Source organism: Protopterus annectens, chromosome 6.part0, assembly GCF_019279795.1.
Source record: "Protopterus annectens isolate FY-2018-M chromosome 6.part0, PAN1.0, whole genome shotgun sequence".
Classification (NCBI taxonomy): Eukaryota; Metazoa; Chordata; order Ceratodontiformes; family Protopteridae; genus Protopterus; species Protopterus annectens.
This window is the reverse complement of record NC_056737.1, coordinates 504,521,992-504,549,200: the sequence shown is the minus strand read 5'-3', so window position 1 is coordinate 504,549,200 and position 27,209 is coordinate 504,521,992. Positions and strand designations below refer to the sequence as shown.

The window sequence follows — 27,209 nt, the reverse complement described above, 5'->3', positions numbered from 1 at the left end:
CAAAAAAGACCATGAGTCTTTGCATACTTGTGGTTCTAGTTTAAGGTATTTTTGTAGTATTGAATCAACTAACTTCACACAAGGGTATGTCAAAGAACCTCTACTATCAATGAGTGGCCTCATGGGGTGGGGGTTATACCTATCCTTATGAATTTTAGGTATACCAAACATGATTGGCGTTTTAGGGTAAGGGATGTTAATATAATTAAATGTATCCAAATCAATTTTAGTTTCTATAAACATCCCTAAAATAACTCCTAATCCTAGACTGTGCGATATTCATTTCATTCACTGATGACATAGTGTAAGCATCATTGTTTAACAATGCATCCATTTTATCATTATAATCAGTGACATCAAAAATTACTAAGCCACTACCTTTGTCTGGTTTAACAATTCGCACTTGTGAAGACCTAAGCAATTTTAATGCTTGCATTTGCTCGAAACTTGTGTTATTTTGCCTATAGGTACTATTGTGTACTCGTGCATATGGTATATGTCTAATATCTAATTCGTACACATTCTCAAATAAACTTAATAATGGATGTAAAGGAGGGTTAAATGTACTTGTTGGTTGGTTGGTTGTTGGTTTAAACATACTATTAGAAAAGTCCATGTTACCTAAAAGGATGGATAAATTCAATTTCCTTACAAAACATTTTAGGTCAATCAAAGTTTTAGCAATGTTAATGTTCTTACTCGGGACAAAGGTGTTACCCTTTGCCAATAAATCAATCAAGGAAGGCTCAATAATAGTCAAAGAGAAGTTATAAATGTTGAAGTCCCCCTTTGAATTAGTAAGAATGACAGGTTTATTAGTATCGGGTCCACTACTGCTATCTCTTCCGACGATTGTTCCACTCTTTGTTCCTCTGATTCTGGGGTCGGCGTGGTCCTGACGTGGACCTGGAGTTTGAGTCCATCTGAAGATTTGTAACAGACCAGTTGTTATTATTTACTTGGCCATTAGACTGAATGTTGTTAGATCGAAGTCTTTCACTATGTTTGACTGTGTCTGCTGTATTAGTGTTATTGGCATCACTGTCAGTAATTAGTGGAGAATGGTGAAGGTTGTTAGATGTATTAATATCACTTGTAGGTTCCACTAGGCTGTTAACCTGCCAGATCTGAGCCATCTGTGGTTTAGGATAGGCTGCTCCGTTGCTGTAAGCCAAACGGTCACGGTTCATCTTTTAATTTTGTTATTTTTAAGTCTATCAAGCAGTTGTTCAATACTAGTGAAAACTCTACTATAATCAAATCTATATGTGTCAAAATCAAAATCTGCTTTAATTTCTTTTATCCAAGTCATCGACCTCCTTCAAAATACTGTCAATTTGTAATGAATAATGCTTGACCATCAATTCCATTAATTGGAAACCTTGTTGGTCAAATAATGTTATTAACTCCCTATGAAACAGGGAATCTGGTATCAACCCAGTCGGAAATTGGTGGTACCGAAGCCCCTTAGGCACCAATTTTTCAGTTAAACATTGAAGTACACTACTTCCAATTGAAGTTTTTTTAATTTAATAAGTTTCGCATCAAACAGTTTCAGTTTCTCAGCAATTAAATGCATACTCACTTGTGGAGAGGTGGTATTTAGAGCCAATCGTTCCTGGTTATAAGTGAAACCAGAAGAAAGTTTCACTGTATTGTTCACCCAATCAAGAAATGATGGAACGCCAATAAGCTCTGTGGTACCTAAATTACCAGCTCCTGATGCTACTGAAGGACTAGCATTCGAACGAGGTGGTTGACCCAGTGGTATCGGAGCCCCACTAGACTGTGTTCCATGTTCATGAGTTAGTGTAGATCCTAATGGATTTTGAATACATAAATTCTGGTAGTTCAAGCCATTTGAACAGTTATTTATAGCTTGCACTTCACTCTGTCGCTTGTCGACCGAATCAAGTCAAAAAACAATATTATCAATTCTCTGAGTAAGTGTATTTAATAAAAAAGGTATATCCAAAGGTTCTGATTGTTGTGTCCCCCCAAAAAGGTTCGGACTAGTTGGGCTGTTGGAAGATCCAGTTGCCATATTGAAACAAACGATGCAAACAGGCAAGGCAGGCAAAAACACTGAAGTAACAAACCAAACGAAAACAGGATATCTAACAGCTGCAGACGAAATACTTTAACGTAAAAGAAGTTTAATGTAAAAAACTCTACACATTTTCGTTTTGTACTACATGAACTACAAAATGAACTGGCACCTCACCTAACTGTCATGTTTAATCATAGCCTCACCTCATGCTTCATGCTCTCTGAGTGACGCACAGCTACAGTTATTACACTCAACAAGGGGGATCCACCTTGGATCCCAGGAACTACCACCCCATCAGTATGACGAGCCTGATCTGCAAGGGCATGGAATGCATTATCATGGAACTTATAAACAAAGACATTGGCAACCTTCAAACACTGGACCCCACCCAGTTTGGGTTTGTGAAGGGCCGCTCTTGTCTCCTGAACCTGATTGACTTCTTTGAATTAGTCTCCAGAGCTGTGGATGAGGGTAAGGCAATCCAAACAGCCTATCTGGACTTTGCCAATGCCTTTGACACCATCCCCCATTCTGGAATCATAGATAAACTTACGAAGCTGGGCATAAATCCCTATGCCATTTGATGGGTTGCCAGCTGGCTTACTGACAGAACCCAGACTGTAAAAGAAGCCGACTCCAAATCCAGCTCCAGACAAGTGACAAGTGGAGTACCTCAGGGTTCAGTCCTGGGACCGCTCTTTTTCAGCATCTACTTCTCTGAAGTACAGGCCAACACTAAGGGACTTTGGCTAACAAAGTTCACAGATGACTGCAAACTGGGAGCCATTATTGAATCCCCAAATGATGTGGATATTCTACAAAAGGGCCTTAGAGAAACAGATGCTTAGTGCCAGAGCCATGGGCTCAAGCTTAATGGCAAGAAATGTATAGTTATCCCCTTTGGGAAAAAACATGTACCCATGAATTACCACATAGGTGGCAGTACACTAAACACCGAAAGTGTGATGAGAGACTTAGGGACACAGGTAGACAGTGGTCTCACCTTCGATAACCACATCTCCACAACAGTCAGGAAATCCTTCTATGAGGCAGACCTCATCACTAAGGGCTTTTCATCCAGAAAAAAGGAGGTCATTGTCCCACTGTACTTGTCCCTCATTAGACCCATTATATAGTACAACGCCCCGTTTGATATGTACCTCACAAGACATCTGCAACAGCTGGAAAGGCCACAGAAATACCTCACTAAAAGAATCACAGGCCTAAAGCAGATGCTTTATGCTGACCATTTAAAAAAACTTCAGCTGTACTCTGTGGCATATCGTCTACTCAGAGGTGATCTCTGCTTAACATACAAGGTGATGTCAAACCCTGAGCTGTTGGACATGCTTCACTTAAGGAAATCCCAATCCCTCAGAGCCACATGCTCCAGGGATCTAAACCTTGTCATCACAATGAACAAAACCTGCTAGAGGGATAGGTGCCTGACTCAGAGACTCCCCATACTCTGGAATAGACTGCCCATACATGTCAAGCAGAGCACCTCCTTGGCCTTCTTAAAAAGGAACCTTGATGATTGGATAGGAGATAGGAAATTCACCCCGGGGATCATGTCAGTCGCCCTGCTAGACAGGGGTTCAGGGAAGTAAATATTGTGGGAAGAAATATCCAGGGAATTGTTATGGCTAGGCTTGTATAGGCCCTAGGGCTAATAGCCTAGTACCAACCTATGAACCTATGAACATAGGGCTAAAATTACAGATACTGTTTTAAGATACTGTTTTAGATTTTAAGCTATATGTCAGAAAATTAAATTTGAAATATCTTTATCATGGCATGCCTACTAGTAACATCAGTCAGTGGAAAAAGAAAAGTAATGTTAACCCATCATTGGTTAACACGTTGAATACCTTTTCTATGATTTGTGAGAATGATATTTATAACTTACATAATTTTGGTAGGTTTAATAAATCCAACCTTGATAGAAATTTGACAGAAAAACAATTTGTTGCTTTAAAACCTTTAATTTCTTACAGTGATATTAAATACATGAAAGCAGATAAAGGGCAGGGCCTGGTCATCATGATGTTGCTAAGTATAATAAAATTATAGGTAATATGTTGGCTGACAGACAAATACAAAAAGGTTTCTAAAGATGTAGTTAGAAAAAAGTTTCAGAAAGTTGATTTAATATTACTGGATTTATTACATCAACACTACATTACTATTTATCTCTTTAAATTTCTCAGTGTTGAACAACCATAACTGGGGACTTTGTTTGGAATTCCCAAAATACATCAGAATGCTGAACAACCCCTCCCCCCCGTTCACACCCATAGTGTCTGCCCCACGTAGTAAAACATCAACATTTTCTATTTATTTAGATGAAATACTTAATCCTATTGTGCAGAATAGTAAATGGTTTCTGAAAGACTCATGGATGTTTCTAGATGAGTTGAGGTTATATGAATTTCAGGGGGGTGAGACTGTGCTGTGTACATTTGACATTTGTTCATTATATACTGCAATAGAAAAAAACAGAAGGTATAGAATTTATGGGGCTTTACTTAAATAAACACAGGAAATGTCTTAAACAAGACATCTTTGTGGTATGTCAGCTTATGGAGCTAGTGTTAATGAGCAATTTTTTTATGTTTGGAGAAGGAGTTTACCAACAGACAAGTGGGGTTGTGAGGGGTGCACATGTTGCACCAGTGTTCGCCAACTTAGTCATGTGTTGGTGGAAACTCGAGTTCCTTACTCAACTGGAACTATTCAAGTATGTAAGGTACTACAAATGATATATTGATGACCTGTTTTTTATTTGGGAAGGTAGTAGAGAACAGTTGGTTGATTTTTTTCAATGAACTTAATAGAACGGTGACTTGGCTTAAATTTACTATTGGAAATGTTGGAATGGAAGTTAACTTTCTTGATGTTAAAATAAGTATTGACATCAATAAAAAATAATTTAGTAGTAACATCTAGCGTAAAAAAAATCACTAATAATTATTTACATTTTGAAATATTTCATCCAAATATATGAAGATTAACATCTTCAAAGGACAAGTCATAAGGCTTAGTAGGATGATTAGTGAAGAGAATAATTTCATCAGTGAAGTCAATTTTCTTAGACAATTATTTATTGATAGAGGATATGACCAAAGGAATCTAGATGAAGTTATTGGTTGCATCACTAATAATAGAGGGATTATAGCAATAACCCACGCTTGGGTGTGGGTAAATCCCGCATTACCCACACCCAGAAGTGGGTTATTGCTATTATACTATGACATTATTTAAGAAAAGAAATAATTACTTTTCTTAAATAATGGCATTGTATAATGCCTCTTTGCTGCCCTTCCGCAGCTGTCTGGTATCCGTGGCAGTTCTGATGTACTGCGCATGCCTACGCAGTACATCAGAGCTGTGGCCAAAAGCAATGGAGAAAGCAAGATCTCCGTTGCTTTTTACTGTTTCGCTATGTTAAATGGGTTTAACATAGCGAGACAGCTTTAAAATAAGCAACAGAGATGTCCGTTGCTTATTTTAAAGCTGTCTCGCTATGTTAAACCCATTTAACATAGCGAAACAGTAAAAAGCAATGGGGATCTTGCTTTCTCTGTTGCTTTTTTTTTTAAACCTGTCTCGCTATGTTAAATGGGTTTAACATAGCGAGACAGCTTTAAAATAAGCAACGGAGATCTCCGTTGCTTTTTTAAACCTGTGTCGCTATGTTAAACTCTTTTAACATAGCGAGACAGTGTTTTAAAAGAGACTTATACTAATGGAAAAAGTCCGGGCGACTGGACCTTTTTCCATTAGTATAAGTCGATTTACAACGTGCACGCTAACCAATCAGCATGCACATTTTGGAATATTAACGGGGGGTCATGGTATAATAGGTTTTCCTCTATCCTAAAAGTTGGATTTCATATTAATGCTACACCTAAATGTAATGAAGTTGGGGAAGAGATGTGAAAGTATGCTTTTCCTGTTCCTATGATTACAGATGGGTCTAGGATTAAGGAGATAGTGAAAATTAGAAAATTATTTTGGGTAATGAAGAACTAAGTAAAGTAGTGAGAGTCCAGCCAAGATTTATTAACAAAAAAACTAAAAATTTGAAGGAATTGTTGGAAAGCGGATCTAAATGTGGAAAGAATAATGACAATTTCACTTGCTTTGGTACATTTCCATGTACTAATTGTACTCAGTGTAGGTTTATGATGAGAGTACAAATTATCATTTTAAACATTTAAATTACACTTTAACAGCAAAGGGAAGATATAATTGTCAAAGTGAGGGACTGGTGTACCTTGCAGTGTGCTCCAGCTGTGAGAATTTCTATATAGGTAAAACTATTAGAAAATTGAATCTCAGAGTTAGAGAGCATGTGTTAGCTATTAAAAGGAAGGATTTAAGTAATGCGTTGGCTAAGCACTCAGTGAAGTGCACAAATTTTAAGGAGTTTGCTTTCTTTGTAGTGGAACCCAGCCACTGGGGATGCACAAGCCAGCATTTCTTTGCTGGTCCCAAGCCCGGATAAATGCAGAGGGTTGCATCAGGAAGGGCATCCGGCATAAAATTTTGCCAAATCATACATGCGGACAGCAGTACAGATATACATACTGGATCAGTCGAGGCCCGGGTTAACAACGACTGCCACCAGTACTGTTGGCCAACAGGGTGCTGGCGGAAATTGGGCCACTGTTGGCCAAAGGAGGAGAAGAGGGGGAAGGCATGCTCAAAGGGAGGTAAAGGCTAGGACTGTGGTAGTAAGATTCGGAACTTTGAATGTTGGAGGTATGACTGGTATAAGGAGAAAGCTAGCTGATACGATGGACAGAAGAAAGATTGGTATATTGTGTGTGCAAAAGACCAGATGGAAGGGGAGCAAGGCTAGGTGTATCGGAGGCCGGTTGAAATTGTTTTATCATGGTATGGATGGGAAGAGAAATGGTGGAGGGGTTATCCTGAAGGAACAGTATGCTAAGATGGTTTTGGAGGTGAAAAGAGTGTCAGATAGAGTGATGTTTATGAAGCTGGACATTGATGGTGTAATGATGAATGTTGTTAGTGCATATGCTCCACAAGTTGGATGTGCGCTGGATGAGAAAGAAAAATTTTGGAGTGAGTTGGATGAAGTGGTGATGACTGTACCCAAGGGTGAGAGAGTGGTGATTGGAGCAGATTTCAGTAGGCATGTTGGTGAAGGGAACAGAGAGGACGAGGAAGTGATAGGTAGGTATGGTGTTAAGCAAAGGAATGCAGAAAATCAGATGGTAGTGGATTTTGCAAAATGGATGAACATGGCTATGGTGAATACGTATTTTAACAAGAGGGAGGAGCATAGGGTGACATACAAGAGTGGAGGGAGATGCACACAGGTGGATTATATCTTATGTAGAAGGGCCAGTATGAAGGAGATTGGACACTGTAAAGTGATGGCAGGGGAAAGTGTAGTTAGGCAGCATAGGATGATGGTTTGTAGGATGACATTTGTGATCAAGAAGAGGAGGAGGAGTGTGAGGGCAGCACCAAGGATCAAATGGTGGAAATTGAAAAAGGGTAATTGTGAGGTGGAGTTCAGGGAAGAGTTAAGACAGGCACTGGGTGGCAGTGAAGAGTTACTGAATAGCTGGGTAACTACAGCAGAGCTAGTAAGAGAGATGGCTAGAAAGGTGCTTGGTGTGACATCTGGAAAGAGGAAGGAGGACAAGGAGACCTGGTGGTGGAATGAGGAAGTACAGGAGAGTGTACAGAGAAAGAGGTTGGCGAAGAAGAAGTGGGATTGTCAGAGAGATGAAGAAAGTAAACAGGAGTATAAAGAGATGAGGTGCATGGCAAAGAGAGAGGTCGCGAAGGCTAAGGATAAGGCGTATGAAGAGTTGTATGAAAGGTTGGACACTAAGGAGGGAGAAAAGGACCTGTACTGATTGGCTAGACAGAGGGACTGAGCTAGTTAAGATGTGCAGCAGGCAAGGGTGATAAAGGATAATGAGGGAAACACACAAGCGAGGAGAGTGTGCTGAGCAGATGGAAAGAGTACTTTGAGGGGCTGATGAATGAAGAGAATGAGAGGGAGAGAAGGTTGGATGATGTACTGATAGTGAATCATGATGTGCAGTGCATTAGCAAGGAGGAAGTAAGGATAGCTATGAAGAGGATGAAGAATGGAAAGGCTGTCGGTCCAGATAACATACCTGTAGAAACATGGAGGTGTTTAGGTGAAATGGCAGTGGAGTTTTTAACTAGTTTGATTAATGAAATCTTGGAAAGTGAAAAGATGCTTGAGGAATGGAGAAAAAGTGTTTTGGTACCGATTTTTAAGAATAAGGGTGATGTGCAGAGCTAGTAACTACAGAGAGATTACATTGATCAGTCACAGAATGAAGTTATGGGAAAGAGTAGTGGAAGCTAGGTTAAGAAGGAAGGTGATGATTAGTAATCAGCAGTATGGTTTCATGCCAGGAAAGAGCACTACAGATGCGATGTTTGCTCTGAGAGTATTGATGGAAAAGTACAGAGAAGGTCAGAAGGAGTTGCATTGCATCTTTGTGGACTTAAAGAAAACATATGACATATGACAGGGTGCCTAGAGAGGAGTTGTGGTATTGTATGAGGAAGTCAGGAGTGTCAGAGAAGTATGTAAGAGTGGTACAGGATATGTACAAGGGTAGTCTGACAGCAGTAAGGTCTGTGGTAGGAGTAACATATGTGTTTAAGGTGGAGGTGGGATTACATCAAGGATCAGCTCTGAGCCCTTTCTTATTTGCAATGGTGATGGACAGGTTGACAGACAAAATCAAACAGGAGTCCCCATGGACTATGATGTTTGCAGATGACATTGTGATCTGTAGTGGGAGCAGGGAACAGGTGGAGGAGACCCTGGAGAGGTGGAGATATGCTCTAGAGAGAAGAGGAATGAAGGTCAGCAGGACTAAGACAGAATATATGTGTGTGAATGAGAGGGAGGATAGAGGAATGGTGAGGATGCAGGGAGTAGAGGTGGTGAAAGTGGATGAGTTTAAATACTTGGGATCAACAGTTCAGAGTAATGGTGAGTGTGGAAGAGAAGTGAAGAAGAGAGCACAGGCAGGGTGGAGTGGGTGGAGAAGAGTGTCAAGAGTGATTTGTGACAGACGAGTACCAATAAGAGTGAAAGGGAAGGTCTACAAGAGGGTAGTGAGACCAGCTATGTTATATGGGTTGGAGACAGTGGCACTGACAAAAAGGCAGGAGTCAGAGCTGAACATGGCAGAGTTAAAGATGTTAAGATTTGCACTGGGCGTGATGAGGGCGGACAGGATTAGGAATAAGTATATTAGAGAGTCAGCCCAGGTTGGAAGGTTTGGAGACAAAGCCAGAGAGGCAAGATTACATTGGTTTGGACATGTGCTGAGGAGGGATGCAGAGTATATTGGGAAAAAGATGCTAAGGATGAAGCTGCCAGGTAACAGGAAAAGAGGAAGGCCTAAGATAAGGTTTATGGATGTAGTGAGAGAGGACATGCAGGTGGTTGGTGTGACAGAGCAAGATGCAGAGGACAGGAAGAAATGGAAACAGATGATCTGCTGTGGCGACCCCTAACAGGAGCAGCTGAAAGAAGAAGAAGAAGACTTTCTTTGTAGTAGAAAAAGTTAAAAAGGACACATTTGTAGGTTCTTTCAATTATTTTTTAGAAAATATCGAGCTAAAATGGCAGATTTTTCAAAGGGCGGGTGTAAATCCAGGCATTAATGACAAAATTTCTGTGAAAAGCCATTTGAATTATGTGAATTATGTGAATAATTAAGTACAAATACATGCATACAGTTCTAATATACATAGAGATATTTATAAATTTATATTTTTGATAGGTTTGAATATTCACATTTAATGTTGTATTTATTTGATTTAGCAGATGTTTGTAAATGTGTACATATATATATATATATATATATATATATATATATATATATTTTTTTTTTTTTTATGTTTTCCACTTTATGATGATTAAGAATCAGTTAGGGAAATGATATCATAATGAATTGGTTTTATAAAAGGCAATGGCTGTAATGGAATTTTAGTTCTGAGGAAGTTCTGTAATAAACAGGATGAAAGTGCTCAACCTGATTCTGGCTCCAGTGTGGTTTGTTGTATTTAGTTTTTTTCCTTCTTGTGGTTTGTTACACTTCTGTTTATGGCTTGCTCTAGCTTTGTTGGTCTAGCAGCTTGTCAGTGATGTACACATTACAAAAACCTGTAAAAAAGCAGTATAATTCGCAAAACAGCAACACAAAACCCGATATACTAAGCACTAAGTCAGTTATGCACACTGAATATCAGAAAAAGGACTTATTGATCCCTGAATCTAAATGATAGAAAACAGATATGGCACAGTTAGCACTACTTGCACAGGGTCTTGTGTGTGCTTGTATGGGGGGGGGGGCATGAGGCCTACGTTGACACAAACAGTAGTGAGTGGGTGTGAGTAAGTAAGAGGAACAGACATTTGGAGAAAGTATCAAATGGCCACTGAGACAGAATGGACTTTAAACCTCACAACTGACCCATTTAACTGTTTTGTTTGTGTGTGTGTTGTGTGTGTGTGTGTGTGTGTGTGTGTGTGTGTGTGTGTGTGTGTGTGTGTGTGTGTGCGTGTGTGCGTGTTTGTGTGTGTGTGTGTGTGTGTGTGTGTGTGTGTGTGTGTGTGTGTGTGTGTGTGTGTGTGTGCATGTGCGTGTATGTGCGTGTGTGTGCATTTGTGTGAGCGTGTGTGTGTCTGTAAGGGCACTCCAGGTGAAATTGGTGTGTGAGTGTCTACAAGAACACAGCCAAGCACTGTGCTAGCTCTTTGTCCTAGTATGTTGGATAGGTGTGAGCCATGCATGGTAGAGGTGACAGCTCATCATCTCATCCCTGACCCTGAGAACTAGCTCTGCCAGGAGTTGCACTGGCACATCCACACCTGGATCAGGTGGAGGATGGACAGCAGGTCTCCACTGAGCAACCTGAACAACCCTTCTGTGTGGCACCTAGTCCATATTTTGGTTATGGCAAGAGTCAACAAGCACTGAAGCTGCAGTAACCACACTGCCTTGATCAAGTGTCTCACCCTCCACCTCTCCAATATCTGAAGGCTCACTGGAATGGGTTTGCATAAGCCTACTAGCTGTGTCCAATGGAATTACAGGAGATAGTTAAATGTCAACCTCAGTGTCAGATTCAACCTTTGCACCCCCCGACTGTTCCTGTGTTTGGCCACCATCATCATCAAAGTCTGTTGATACTCTGATATCAGGTGGTAAGAGTCCTACACTTCCGCTGTAAGGATCACCTGTGACAATAAATAACAAACAAAGGAAATAAATTAATAGCTACACTGCTACATCTGATAGGCTAACAAACTATCACACACAGTATAGCAATATGCACAACAGTCCTGACACACACCTCACACATATGGATAAATTAATATTTCTGTGAAATGCTCATCAGTATTGAAATAAAAATGTTTGGCTTACCAGGTGCAGATGACTCCACACTTGTTAGGGAAGCTGATACTAGAAGAAGTTAAGCAAAATTTTAAGGACACCATCATCACAATAAAATGGGGGAAAACATTTTGGCCTTTATATGTTCATTAACAATACAGAAAATAGACACCATAGCTTCCAAAGCAAAAATTTATTACATGTGCAGTCCGTTCGACTCAGCACAGCTCCAACTGGGTAAAACACTTCCAGAAGAATAAAAAAACAGTCACAAATGCTCACAGAGCATGAGAAATAATTCACTGGCACAAGTGTATTCACACCAGTTCAGTAATAAATCCACAACGTACACAATAGAAGTTCATTAACAATACATTTAACTGAAACTTGGATGATACGCCCACCCCAAGCCCATGTATAATGAACCAGAGTGTGTTGTTAACTATCCCCCCAAAAAAATAACTTTTTAAGCCAACTTAAGTATTGCTTTCAATATTTTACTATATAATAAATATTTAAAAATTGACATAAGTAAGCCTACCTAGAAGCTCCTCCTAGGACATACTTGTATTCCCTGAAACAGCAGCACCAACATCAAATACATGCTGTTTTACATTTTCCACTGAGCTTTCTCGATCCCTGACAGTGGACAGGAAGTCTTCATTTGGAGTCAGTGGTGGCTCTGTAGCAGGCCCCGACCCAGTAGCCAGCTGTCCATAGGCCACTGCAGTTGCTCTCCTCCATGCCGATGAAATCATATCAGTGGCCCCATGATGCACCTGATCATATGTCCTGTTGCTTCCCCCAACAACGTTAACACCGTTCACAATTTTGGTTCCAAAATTGCGTTCTTCCAGATATATCCCCACGTCCTCCCTCAAGCAGACAGTCACCATGTTGCCATTATGCTTGGACAACCACATCATTTTTGGGGTCACTGAAGGGGGGTTTGAAGGGATTGGAATTCTTGGGTGCCATAGTCCTAGGTGACATAAAACACAAAAGGATACTACACATAAATATCACACAAATAAAAGTCCTGCTTAGATATAACACATATTATTAGTTTTTCAATATTACCCACTGGTGAAACAAAAAACTTTCAGGTTATTCAATTATAAAAAAGGTTATGTGGTTGTAACATATCACAGTCACACACAGACAAAGGTTTGATCCAAAACAATGAGTGACAATAGCAAAGCAACCCTCTGTCAAACAATATGGTTGTGGCAACATAGAAATGGAATTGGGCTCCTTCACCCCTAACACAACAAACAAATTACATTTTTATACCAAACAAAGGAATAAAACTTCAGTGATTTTTTTTATAAGTGCTCTTAGACAAACTGTCACCAAAACATGTGTACATATTTACCCCATAGCAGTTAATTTGGATCTATATTGAAACATCAAATGCTGAAAACAGCGAACGATGTTTCATCAACACATTTTCAGCGAAAGCTGAAAATGTCGAAACCACAGAACAGAGATTTCTTTCCTAGGGAAATAAATCGCTGTTCAAACCAAAAAAAAAAACATTAAACACTTCCAAACACATACATACATACCCTAACCCTAATTGTACCCCCCCAAAAACAGTAAACAGCTAAATACATATATGCACGTAACCCAACCATGGATCTAAAGAAAAAAAAAACAGTAAACATTTTAAAACATATGCACTTATCATAACCCGCACCCTAACCCTAAGGTCAGTAACTCTTGCCCATTTACATAAACAGTTCCAAACACATACACACTTAACTAAACCCTAATTCTACCCCCCAAAACAAAAGTAAACAACTGAAAACACATACACACATAACTCAACCATACATCTAACGCAAAATAAAAAACAGTAAATAATTTCATACATATGCACTTACCTTAATCCTCACCCTAACCCTAAGTTCAGTAACTGTTGCACATTCACGCTCGGGAGCTATACTGGACAAGGGACCACACTACATTGCAGAACATGGCAAAGCAACGAAGCGGTCTAGCCTGTCCGCTCTACATGTGTCGATGAAAATGAATTTGACAAAATGCATTTTCGTCATTCTAATAGGAACCCGTTAATTTTTATGCAGTTGACAGTCACCTCTACTGTGGCCAGCAATTTGTAATATTAACACTAGTGATAAAAGTTAAATAAGGCTGTGCATTCCAAAAGTAAAATGCCCTGACAAAAATCCCCATGCCATCAGTAAACTTCTAAGAAATGCATACAGATAAAAGTAACATTTGCTAATGCACATATATATAGAATATTTTTCCTAGTGACATGTGAGCATAACCAGTATATAAATGAAAAATGTAATCATACCTTATCAAGATCAATAGTATTCTGTGCAGATAAATCCAAAGTAATAGCAGTCTGTTTCTCTGTTATCCACATAAACAAGTCTCCTCACCTTCGATTTCCCCTAGCTACACAGTTACCTTTTATAGTGTAGATTTAGGCCTGTGAGCCCAGTAAAGATGCAAATGAGGTGTGAACTCATTAGATCTGCTGAATTTCAAAATCTTGGCTCTGTATAACAGATGTAAACATAGTGCAGCCACTCCCTCAGTGTTTTTTGCTAACGAATTGTAACTGTGAATGATTACTGGTAGCGAGAAGGAAAACACAAATCTATTATTACTAACTTTCTTCTTTTTTCTATCACTATTGGAGCCCCTCTCATAATCAATATTAATACCTCCTTTTCCTTTGTCCCTGATATTCTGATGCATATCCATTCTGAAATCCTTTAATTTCCAAATTCACATGCTCATTTCTAGCCAGGTGTGTTTCCTGTAAGATTACTATTTGCACCCTACACTTCTTAATATAATTCTATACTCTTTGCTTCCTGCCCATACCTATACTGTTATTCACATTCCATTATCTATGTCATAAGGCATTTGTGATGCCCGCGCACTGGCCCAGTAATCAAGGAGTCTCAATCCTCACCACTAGCACCAGTAGGGATGTGCACATTGGGAGGATAATAAGTACACACACGGTAAAGTACAATTTTCCTTACGAGCACACAGAGATCACAGTCAGTCTGGGGCTGGTTTCTCCCTTTCTCTCAGATCCCCAATAAGACTCCCCACTGGCACAGCTATAGGGTCCAGATCTTTGCCTAGTGATCAAGCTAAAACCCCCAGCACCCTCTCTGTCCAATCAGTGCTTCATGTCCCTGCCCAAGTAGCTCACACACACACACACACACACACACACACACACACACACACACACACACACACACACACACACACACACACACACAATTTAAGATTTGATTTAGATACAGACACACAGACACTCCTGGGGAAGGCTGGCACAGATTCTCCAACTATGCCCCCTTTCTGCCCAGACTATAAGGTAGTACCGACTGTTACCAACCACTATTATCAGCTACTATAAGGTCCTTCCCAAAGGCTGACCAATTTCACTGTGTAATATTACTGTTATCCAAATAGTAAGTGTGATGAACAGCAAGACTATTGGAGTGGCTTGGACAGTATCACCAAATACAAGCAAGTACTCTAGAGCTTAAATTATCTCTACACAAAACAGCCACAGTTGAAATGTTTAAAAATATTTAATAATAAATAATAAAAACACAAGACAAATCTCATCAATTTAACACAGTGCTAATCAAGAGTTCAGAGATCACAGGAAACTTTTAAAACAATATTGTAGGATAGTCTGACATAAATATAGAAAACAGCTAGACTAATCTGGCTAAATTCCTATTTCACTCCAAGAGAAATCACTGTTCTAAATACTACTTACATACATAACAAACAAGTGCTGGTGAGTGGATGTTCTTACTAGATCCCAGACAAGATACAAAATGCTCAATCCTTCTCTCTGAGAAAGTCTTAAATTGATACTACACAGTACTGCTGACTCATTTCACATTACATAATTTTTATCACTTCTCCTTTAGTTCCCAGGCTAACAGAAACTCAGAATTTACATTTCTTTGTAAGCTGCACCTGGCCAGGAAGTCACAGCAATAAAAGACACTTTTACATGTAAAATCTTAGTAATTATCTCTTAAATTAAGACAACAGAAAAAAATTCCTGGCCCAGACATCCTGTCTCTGAGCTTGAGATCAAACACAATTGTAATTCTTTACTTAACAGCTTTCTTCCAATAGGGTGCACTGTGGTTATGTTTTTGAAGTTCATTATATAACACAGTTTTCTTACATTTAGCTTTCTTACATTTGTAAAAACAAGCCGGTGGATTATAATAATATTTACAATGACATACAATTATTTACAAAATTCAGTCTAGCTAGGCTGGCAGCCTTTCAGTTTTTCACAGCATTTATGATAAAAAGCTATTACTTTCACATAGTCTACATGACATTTTTTAATATATGTTTACAACCATGCTGTTATTAATGTTCGTCAGTCTGTTCTTATATGCATTTGCAACTTCTCATTTCTGTTTGAGATTGTTATGTTTTTACAGACTTTTCATTTCAAAAGAAAAAAACTCAAGTCAAAAATATGTACATGTAAGTTTTTAAACCCCTCTCAACTCATTTTAACTCACAGCAAACACAAAAATATACACTATACACTTTCCAAAAAAGGAAGTTATCCTCAGTGTAAGAGTATTTGCCCCAGATGGAAAGTTATGCCCACAAGCTTTTCTTATTCATATGTTAGGTTTCTTTATAGTTAGATTATACAAAAATCTAGCAAACCAACAAAACAATCAGTAGGGAAAAATTGCTAAACTAAACTAAACTACACACATTAGAAATTATTTGAAATACCAAACATAAGATATACATGTTCAATAATTTCCCTTTCTCTGAAGACAATTAAAATGCAATAGCTTGATGTAACAATTTGTGCAAAAGATTCTGCTTAAAAGCATAAATTTACTTATAGACTAAAATAGCAGTGGAAAACATAACAAGATCTTTACATGTGGCTTGTGAAAACACAGCCGAAAATGCCTGCATTGACAATATTGGGAAGTCATGCTGCATCTATGGCAAAGTGGAGTCCTTGTTTACAGTAATACTCAATCAGAGGAGTAGTTTGGGAGTGATAAGCATGCAGATGGAATTTTAAAGTGTTTTCATTGTCATCTGAATGGCAACTCAAGGGTGCTCCCGTGATATCATCTTTCATAGGCTCCTTTGGTGAGGTGAATTCTTCATGGTAAGAGTGACCTCTTGCTGGATGGATCAGTTTGCCAGATATCCTCCCTATAAGTAGTGAGTCATTCACATGGAACTCTGTTATGCAATTCAGATTCTCCTTTCTTTTTAGAGCAAGTTGTAGGACATCTCTGGCTATTTCACCCTGCATGGAAAGCAGTCATCTAGACGAAATCCATTCTTAGTGTAACACTCTTTTATTCACCACTTTTGTCAGAATGACTTTTACTCGAAGAAGTCATTTTGACAAAAGTGGCGAATAAAAGTGTTATGCTAATTCTGGACTGTCTCTACAGTGTTATTTTGTGGTTTTTAATTGGTTATTAGTTATTGTATTTACCACAGTCAGTTTGGTTTATTTGGTGTTTTTGAGAAATTGATTCTTGCTGGGTGGTGAATACAAGTTGCTTTTAATCAGTTCAACCATTGTCTCATTGCTCATCAGCTTCCTAGCACCCATAGTAGCATTGAACCTTTTACCCATCTCAGGCCAAGCAGCCACCACTGCTCTAAGAATTTCACATGTAGCAAGGTGGCAGACCCAATAAAGTTCAGTCAGTTTTGGTGCCTGAATACCCTTGCCATCTCCTGCAGGCCCATGAGGACGGCATAAATTCTCTTCCTCAGGTTTTTTGCTGTATCACTGACCTGTCCTGTGGGTGCCATTACTAAAAATGTTTAATTATACTGCACATATTAGAGCATGTGTTCCCTCTTACACCAACACCATCCACTCTTGTTCTATCTCTATTTCCCTTCCAGATGTGAAAAACGACTTGTGTCTCTCAGTTAACTGATTTCTAGCTTTAAGAAAAAGTGCGTTGGCTACCCCTAATGAGTAACCTAGATTGTGCACTGTATGTTTTATACTGAGCTGCTGAGTAATGTTAAGAATGGATCTGTCAGCAAAAATGTTCCCTTTGATGTGTCAGATAATATTTATTTTAAATCACAAAAGTCAGCAAACTTCTCTAACAACAAAAAGACAATTGAATTAAATAAAAAATATAATGAAATTCTATCCCATAAAAACTAATTTAGCCCTAGAAAAATTAAAATTAAACTCTTATTCATCTTCACACAAACACATGCATAACTTTGCTACGAGAATCAAAATACAATCAAGAGCTAATAACATCATCAGTGTTCAGCATTCAGGGAAAAAAACAAAAGTGACATTTTAGATGCATTCAAACATCATTATACTGAACATTATAAAGATAATAATTCCAAAAATAATCCACTAAATGTGGAAACAAATATTCCCAAAATTAAGAAAATCCCAGAAAAACTAAAATGTTATATTCAAAAATTAATTTCATATAAAGAAGTTAAAGAAAAGATTAAAGAAAGTAAATGTAATAAAGTTCCAGAAATTGATGGAATTATTATAGAATTATATAAACTTTTTCCGACTTCCATAACTATTCTTTTTCATAAAACCTTACTTGAAATCCAAACTAAAAACACAATACCACCATCATGGACATATTCCTTAATCACACCCATTATAAAAGAGAACAAAGATCCTACACACTGCAGCTCTTATAGACCAATATCTCTTCTTAACAATGATTATAAAATGTTCATGTCTATACTAGTTAACAGAATTAAAAACTCTTTGACCCATATTATAAATGAAGATCAAACTGGATTTATACACAACAGACACACATACAATAACATACAAAGGATATTAATGCTTATTGATGTATTGAATAGAGAGAATCAAGAAGCATGAATAATTGAACTAGATATAGAAAAAACATTTGATTCCTTAAAATGGGACTATTTATTTAAAGTCTTAGAACTGTATGATTTTCCTCTTTCTTTTATTACTCTGTTAAAAAAAATATTTATAAAAATAATCTACCATATGTAAAATTAGGACCTTTTACTTCTGAATCTATACCTCTAACTAAAGGTACTAAACAAGGTTGCCCTATGTCTCCCATTTTATTTGCATTAGCAATAGAAATATTTGCCTCTTTAATATGTGACAACTCTAAAATAAAAGGTATTAATATATATGGTCGATACAACTCTAAAATAATGTTATTAATGATAATGTGTTCCTTACTTTACAGAAATCAAAAAAATCTTTAAAAGAATTAAACAGGTTGAAAAATGTTATATAATTTCAAATCTCCACTTTAATAAAACAAAATCTAACTTCATAGCATTAAATAAAAATGGGGAATTCCTAGTAGATGGGGATCATATAATTGGCAAACAAGTACCCACTCTAAACTATTTAGATATTATTTTATGTAAAAACTCAGAAGAAACCTTAACTACAAATTACATTAACATCATAAAAATAATGAATAATTATGTGAATAAGTGGAATAAAATGTATATAACCGTTGAAGATAGATTGCAGTTAATAAAAATATTACTTCCAAAAATTTTATATATAGCTCAAGCTATTCCCATAGTACCTGACAAACAGCTTTTGAAAATTTTAAATGTATTATTACTAAAATTTCTATGGCATCCTAATAGAAACAGAATAGCTTACACTCACCATATTAGAGCATAGGAACAGGGAGGGATCAACTTCCCAGATATAGAAACATATATAAAAGCATCAGTTTTCAAATTTATGATACATTTGATAGATTCAAACTGCTCTTCTAGCTGGAAATCACTACATTCTACTATATTTCTAAACAAAAACTGCATACTAAAATACTTTATGTTATCTGATGAATCCAACAAGTTATGGCATATCTTGTGTATCAGCTTACAATATAACTTGATAAAACCTACTAAACTAAATTTTATAAATTCTATTTTCAATTGTTTTAGAAAATGCATTAATCCTAATATAGATACCAAAATTTGGTTAGATCTATTAATACCATTCGGCATTACAAAAAAAAATCTTTAATAAGATACATAATAATCATACCTCTCAACCTGAAAACATCAAAAATCTGGACAAAGGCCTATGCAAATTGGTATAAATCTGTATGCTGATTAACATAACATTTACATACATAATTATGTAACCCTACCCACTTCAATAGAATTGTGGGATACCAACTTTCAAATGCAAACTGACGAACAGACAACCAAAATATGCCCCCACACACAAGAAGCTGCTGCTGCTACTATAAATGCACACACAAGTGAAGCCTCCTGCCTGCAATCATATAAATAAAAGAAACTCAGCTGCTGTTAATATAAATAAACACACAAGTAAAGTCTGCTGCATGCAGTGCAATCATAGAAATAAAAGAAGCTGCTGTTAATAGAAATAAACACACAAGTAAAGCCTCCTGCCTGCAATCATATAAATAAAAAAAGCTGCTGTTAATAGAAATAAACACACAAGTAAAGCTGCCTGCCTGCAGTCATGTTAATAAAAGAAACTGCTATTAATTTTATTTATTTAATATGTATTAAAAATAATAAATGTATTATTAATACATATTATTAATGTGTATATTATGTGTATATTAATAAATGTATTAATAAATGCACACACAAGTAAAGCCTCCTGCCTGCAATCATATAAATAAAAGAAAAAGCTGTTGTTGAACTGGTAGACCTATTTGCAGGGATAACAAGTGCAGACTTATTTATTTTAAAACATTACTGTCTGTGACAGTTGTGATTTGATTTCAGGAAGCCAGATAGCTCTACCATAACAAAATTAAGGCTTAAATTTGCATTTCTAGTAAATGACTCCAACCTAATGTTTTCTCAGTTGAGTTTTTCTTTAGTCACCAAGTGCTTATATTCCTGCTGAGGTTATTTCTGTTAAAATAGACACGGTACAATACTACACAGTGATGGCAGTGTTTACACCCCTAAACCCATGGGATGGTGCCAAAAATACTAATGAAGCACTGAGGGAGAAATAAGTTTGCCCCAACACTTTCCGTCTTTCCAAACTTATTATTATAATTACAGTTCTAAGCTAAAAGAAAGACAGCAAGCATGTATCAGTTTCCTTTTGCACAAAAAGCAGAAATGATTGTACTATCAAAATATACAGTGTCAGCTAACACATATCAGTTTGCTTTTGTATAAAAAAACAAATTATTGCACAAAAAAATATATGAATGATACTTCTCAGAAATAAAAAAAAACAATTGTTGTAGAGTTTAAAAAAAAGACACTTACTGGAGTGAGGAACCTAGCCAGATGTGGTGGTATATGATCAGCTTAATTATGGAAGCAATCATGGTATTTAAGAGGTACACTTTGTTTCAAAATGAACATAAAATCATGGCTACCAGGATAACATATCAGTTACTCTCAAACTTATTTAGTCTAGTGAATTCACAGTACTTCCAAAAAGCACACATTTATTTCAGTTAATCCAGTAAATAAAGTATGGCTGTTATTCAGAGGAAATCTCCTGGCAGAGACCTGTTGTCTCTCTCATTATTATTGTATTGAATCTTTCCTCAAATCTTTCCTGTAGCAGTTTCCATAATTATTCAGTGGTCTATCTTTCTGTTTAGTGTGCTTGAAAGTTATACATTAAAGTCTAATATTAGCCTCAGTATTTTTCTTTCATTCACTTGTGTTAGACTGGAGACATGAGAAATCTAAGAAGAATGCAAACCACCAAATGTCATACTCCATAAAATAGTAAATATGGCTGCTGAACTAAATAAACATCTCATGTTTTTGCATTGGGTTTTATTTTTTTCCCAGTGTACGATGCTGCCCAGTTTTTAGGCTTACTCTTCACATTTTCCAACCCTTTATTGTACTCTATCCAGTGCTAAGTTTCATATGCCAAAAGTAGTAAAAAATGGGATTGTCCTACAATGAAGAATATTTAGAAGTTATTTAATCATTTGATTATCTGTGAACTTCACTGTGAACATCATAGAAAGCTATTTGTCAGGCAGTACAATGACCTTTCCAGCGATCCTTGATAGAAATGTGTATCCAGACTGAGCCATTATAAACTATGGGCTGCAGCTAGAAAATCTAATGCAGAAGTCAAAGTATAAGTGGAGGCAATAGTTTGCCAAATAACGATTAGGTAGTTTGCATATAGTTTAATTTATAACAAGTGCAGGAGCCAGGGACATCTCAGACCCTTTTTTGTTCCTCATGTTGAAGAGCACAAAAAATGACCTAGCTTGCTCTAGAAGCACTAGCCAGACAGTTTTGAGAAACAAACCTTCTCTAGTTCTCTCCCTTCAAGAGTAGAGGATCACGAGAACAGGGACTGGTACAGAATGATAGATGAGCCAAGTAAGGCTCTGCGGCTGCCCTAAAAATTGTACCTTCTACATAATATCCTACTACACACACACAGACACACACAGGCACACACACACACACACACACACACACACACACACACACACACACACACACACACACACACACACACACCAGTTCCTACCCAAAATAAGCAGCTCCGTCCACCAAGAAATGAAGGCTGAAGTAGATCCCGGTTGTACCAGGCAGAAAGCAGTCCATTCTTTCCCATGAAATAGCAGAAGAGAAGGTATCCTTCCCACTCACAGCAGATCCATGCAAAAAGCAGCAGCAGTTGTTTCCTTCCTGCTCGCGTGCGTTCAAACAACGGAAATACTCACGCAAGTTGAGCTCAATTCCGACAGGCTGATGGAGCTGACGTCATAGTGCACATGATGATGTCAGCTCAAAACGCGGAAAAAATAAAATTTTAAAGAAGAAGCCAGGGAAATTGGAAATGAAGGGGGTGCCACTCGGGAATCGTGGCACCCCAATTTTTGACCCCAAAACTCGGTAAAAACTGAGTAATTCAAGATGGTTGGGAGGTCTGATAAGAATGTCTTTAATACATGAGAAACAAAGAATTTTATATGTTGGAAACATTGCATTAACAGTCAAAAAGTGGCAGATATCCAGTACATAATGAATAAATATGACCTGCTTTCATTCGATTGGCTAGTGCTTCAAAGTGTATTAACATACCCACAAGACCTATACAGGATGACTAATTCTTCCTTTAAAAAATAACCCAAATTTATACAATATCTAAATGAAATTATGTATAATAATCATAATATGGAAAACACAACCTCTAGATTATATAAAATTCTAATAAGCTATAAAGCTAGTCCTCTACAGAAATTTTGGAATTACATTACTAAAGTACATTCATCAAAGATATCCGTGGAAAGCAAAACTAACATGTTGATTTCAATTAAATTAACATCTAACATGCAATTTTGGAAAATTTACACATGGAAATTTATGCATAGAGCATTTTATACACCTGATAAACTAGCCCATCTCAGATCTTCCAATAATGCTACTTGTTAGAGATGTTTACAGAATTGTAAAGCAGACTGGATGCATATTTTTCATGACTGTATTTTTGTTGAAAAATACTGGAAAGATATCAATTTTTTACGAACCATATTTACAGATTCATTTGTTCTAACTAAAGTTTTAATTTTGCTGAATATAAATGAAAACTTAGAAATGAAAAGAGAAAATATGCATTTATTATGGATAATCCTAGCTAGCTGTTGCTAGGAAATGCATCTCTAGAAAATGGAAATCCAACTCTGCTCCTACCCTTGAAGACTTTTTAACATTATTAAAAGAAACAGCGATACTGGAAATCAAAATCAAAGAAATAAGGATTTACCCAAAACTATGGACCAACAATCCATGGAGAAAGATGTTATCCATTATTGAGACTTTAAAATTGAATTCTGACTCTTCCTAAAAATTTTATGTTGAATCAGAAAGGTTTCTGCATAAATATAATTTCAGGCCAAATGTAAATAATGTATATACTTTTTTTTTCTTTTCTCTTGTTGTTTAAAGTTATTGTAAATCAATATCAAGATATTTGTTACATCTGAAAAAAAATAATAAAAAAACTTTGGAGTAAAAAAAAAAGATAATATTTATTTTCATTGATCTGCTTGCCAGTTCCCCTTTAAGTACTAATTATAAAGTTTCTCATACAAATGCCTCAGAGTTCATGGTTTGGTTATTCCCTGGTTAGTTGCCTGCATCTGTAGACATTCTGACTCCAGCTGGAGAGCTTTGATGATGGGAAGAAAATCTGTTAATAGTTTCACAAATGCATGAATGCAGGGGGACCAATCATTTTACATGTTTTTCATTGCATAGCCTATTTGCTTAGAAAAACAAGGAAAACTATTTCCCGTTGTCTGTAGCACAATTAAAAACAGTAATCTATACTTCCAGGGGAAGCCACCATAATTTAATACACACTTACTATCAATGCACTACCACATCCTTCCCACAGCAGTCCAATATCTCAGCATTATATTGCTTTTGTCAAACCTTTATCTTCTTACATTATAAATCACATATACATTATAGTATTTTAACAACACTAGTATAAACAGCAGGCATTGGTAAGACTGCCCCCAGCTCACATTTAAAATGCCTCTGTACAATGTACGTATCACACAGTTTACTTCAATAAACATAGTATACATGTATTTCTAAAAAAAAAGAACTTTTACTTAGTTACATCTTCAGCTCCTTCACTATCCTTCTAAAAACTAATGACAAAGTAGAAATTATGCTTTAACTTCCTCCCACCAATTTAACACTATCAGCAAACTTCCAGACATTTTTAGCCACTTCTTGCAGACAGTAAACATGTCCAAAATACATCCTATAGAAATTATAATTTACATTTATTCCATTTATTTCCTACCTTCACACTATTGCTGGTTTGCTCTCTCATCATCTTATTCACTAAACACCTGTCCTTAGTTCAAGTCCACAGTACTACTGATTTTTCTAATCATCTTCTGGGCTTTTTTTTTGCCACTTACTCATTTTCCTTTGAAATAATGGAAAGGGTTTTATTGACATGTTCTGTCTATGAGATTTGCTATTATCAGAAGAATGAGAAGCTGAGTGCCCTTCAGCTTGCTGCGCACACTTTATTAGGTAAATATTATTATTTCCTCATTAGGCTGTTTTGCATCTAAAAATGTCAGGTCTACTTTATGCGTGTGAAAGCTGTAAAACCCGAATCCAAATAGCGCGACACGTAAAGAGCGAATCGCGAATACGTCCAACGAACAAAACTGCGAAAGTGGAAATATAGAATTCACATAATTGGTCCATCAGTGTATGTAAGGTTTTGTGTAGATAATGTATGTAAGGTTTAGTGTAGGGTTTTGTTAAGTGTATGTGTGTGGAATATTTAGTTTGTTTGAGTATAGCTCCGTAGGGGAAGTATGCGGTAGTTGCGGACCTTAGGGTTAGGGAGGGGTTAAGGATAGTACATAGATAGTTGTGTATGTGGGATTTAGTGTAGGGTTAGCAGTAGGGTTTTGGTGCTTTAATTTAGGGTTAGAAGTAGGGTTTTGGTTAGTGTATGTATGTGTTTTTTTTATTGTGTTTGGGTAGGTAGTGTGTTGCGGGTGGTGGGTTGGCCGACTATGACAGTTCGAGGTTTTAAATTTCGCCCTTTAGTACATTCGACATATTTGCAGTTCGCTCTTTGTGTCACGCTATTTGGATTTGTGTTTTTCATGTTTCGAGCGCATAAAGTAGACCCAAAAATGTCTTGTATCCTTCAGGAAAAAATATTCTAAAAACAGCTGGAAATAGCAACTTGAATTTCATATCTTCCTGTTGACACATCCTTTGATTGCAGGGGCAAGCTGGCTTATCTTCTGTCTGGTGTACTGGGAATAATCATATTTCTACAAACACCCTGGTGTCCCCAATTGTAAATATACTTCCCTTCTTCTGCAGTTTAGTCAGGAGCAACTGTTTATGCTGGTATGACTGCATCCTCACCGCTATTGGTCTTTCTTTCTTTTTTTTTTTTTTTTTTTTTTTTTCAAAACAGGTTTATTGTTTTAACATATAAGAGAAATATCATAACAATTTTATACAAGTAATTAAAAATAGGTATTATTATAATATTCAACAAAACAACTAAAGTATTTACAAAGACATCCACTACAATCAGATCAATTAATTAAACTAAAATACCATGCTATTGAAATTAAAATTTTTTAACAAATTTTGTAAATTATCCCATACAATAAAATAAGATGTTTTTCTATTTGTTCTAGTCCTAATTGTGTTTATTTCCATATGGCACACTATATTCATAACATTTTTAAATTCATTGAACGAAGGAGGTGTATCTGAAATCCAATTTCTAGTTATTATTTTCCTAGCCACTGCTAGAATAGACCATAACAAGGGAAGCTTAACCTTTTTAACACTTTGAGGTACAGGTGTGTTGAATAATATAAGAGATTTAGAAATAATGAAATTATCTGTAAAAGAGCCTGCAAAAATTCATTAATTGACTTCCAGTATTCTTTCAATTTTATACAGTCATAAAACATATGAGCCCAGTCAGCATTAATTTCTACATTACATCTCTTACATAGATTATCTTTATTATTTATTTTATTCATCATCAAAGGTGTATAAAAAGATCTATGTAAAAATTTCCATGTATAAAGTCTCCAGACAATGGAAGACGTAGTTCTATAAGCAGATTCCAATATATATTGTTTATCTTGTTGATTTGGTGGGTCCCCATTAATAGAAGTGAAATAATTCCAGTATGAATCTACACTGTAAAAAGTTTCTTGTCTGATAACTTTATGTATGTATGAAAGTTTACCTTTATCAGAAACTTTATGTTGTAAATTTAATATCAAGTAATCAATCAGTGTTGGAATAGATTCTTTAACAGTTATATACATTAAATCTATTTTACTAATGAGATGTTGTCTAAAGGTCTGAACCTCTAACCAGCAAGTTTCTCTTAGATCAAATTCTTGTTTTAAGAAATCTAGATTTTTAACTTTATTATCAGATATCAACTGATACCAGTACTTTAGATCATTATCTATAGCTAAATGAGTTCCTTCAGAAGTAGATGACAAAAGCATACCCTGAGTATACATTATAGGAAATACAATAAAATTCCATTCCCTATACTTAGGGTGCATGAATATAAAGTTACGATAACTAATAATAATATTTAATGGGTAACAAACCATATGTTTAGGTGTAATAGGTGAAGTACAAAATTCCTTTAGTAACCATAACATGGAGTTATTTACAATCATATTTTTATGTGTTAAGGAGATTTTCATGAAGTGTATACTAATTAGCTCCCAATAATCTTTCCATTTTGTGACATATGACTGATCTATTAATAAAGTAATAACTTTTACAATAGAAGAGATAGTATATAAATTAAAGTCTGGAAAAGAAATACCCGCTTGAGACCAGCTATTAGTATGTTTCTTTAATGCAATCCTAGGTCTATTAGGTGCTCATAAGAAATTTAACATTAGTGTGTTCAGTTTCTTGATAATTATTTTGATAGGTGGAAGTATTATTGATTGTATTAAGTATAAAATCTTGGGGAATATTATCATTTTAATAATTGTAAGTCTCTCCTCCATAGTAAAAACATATTATTCCAGGTATTAAAAAGATTTTGTATATTAAGAAAACAGGTATTATAATTATTATATATAATAGATTTAATATCTTTAGATAGTATTATACCTAAATAAGTTATCTGACCT

At 36.4% G+C, this 27,209-nt stretch overlaps 1 pseudogene; it reads right to left on the bottom strand.

The window, feature by feature from the left end:
• Positions 1 to 836: 836 nt before the first annotated feature.
• Positions 837 to 17,337, bottom strand: LOC122803865 (annotated as a pseudogene).
• Positions 17,338 to 27,209: the final 9,872 nt, after the last annotated feature.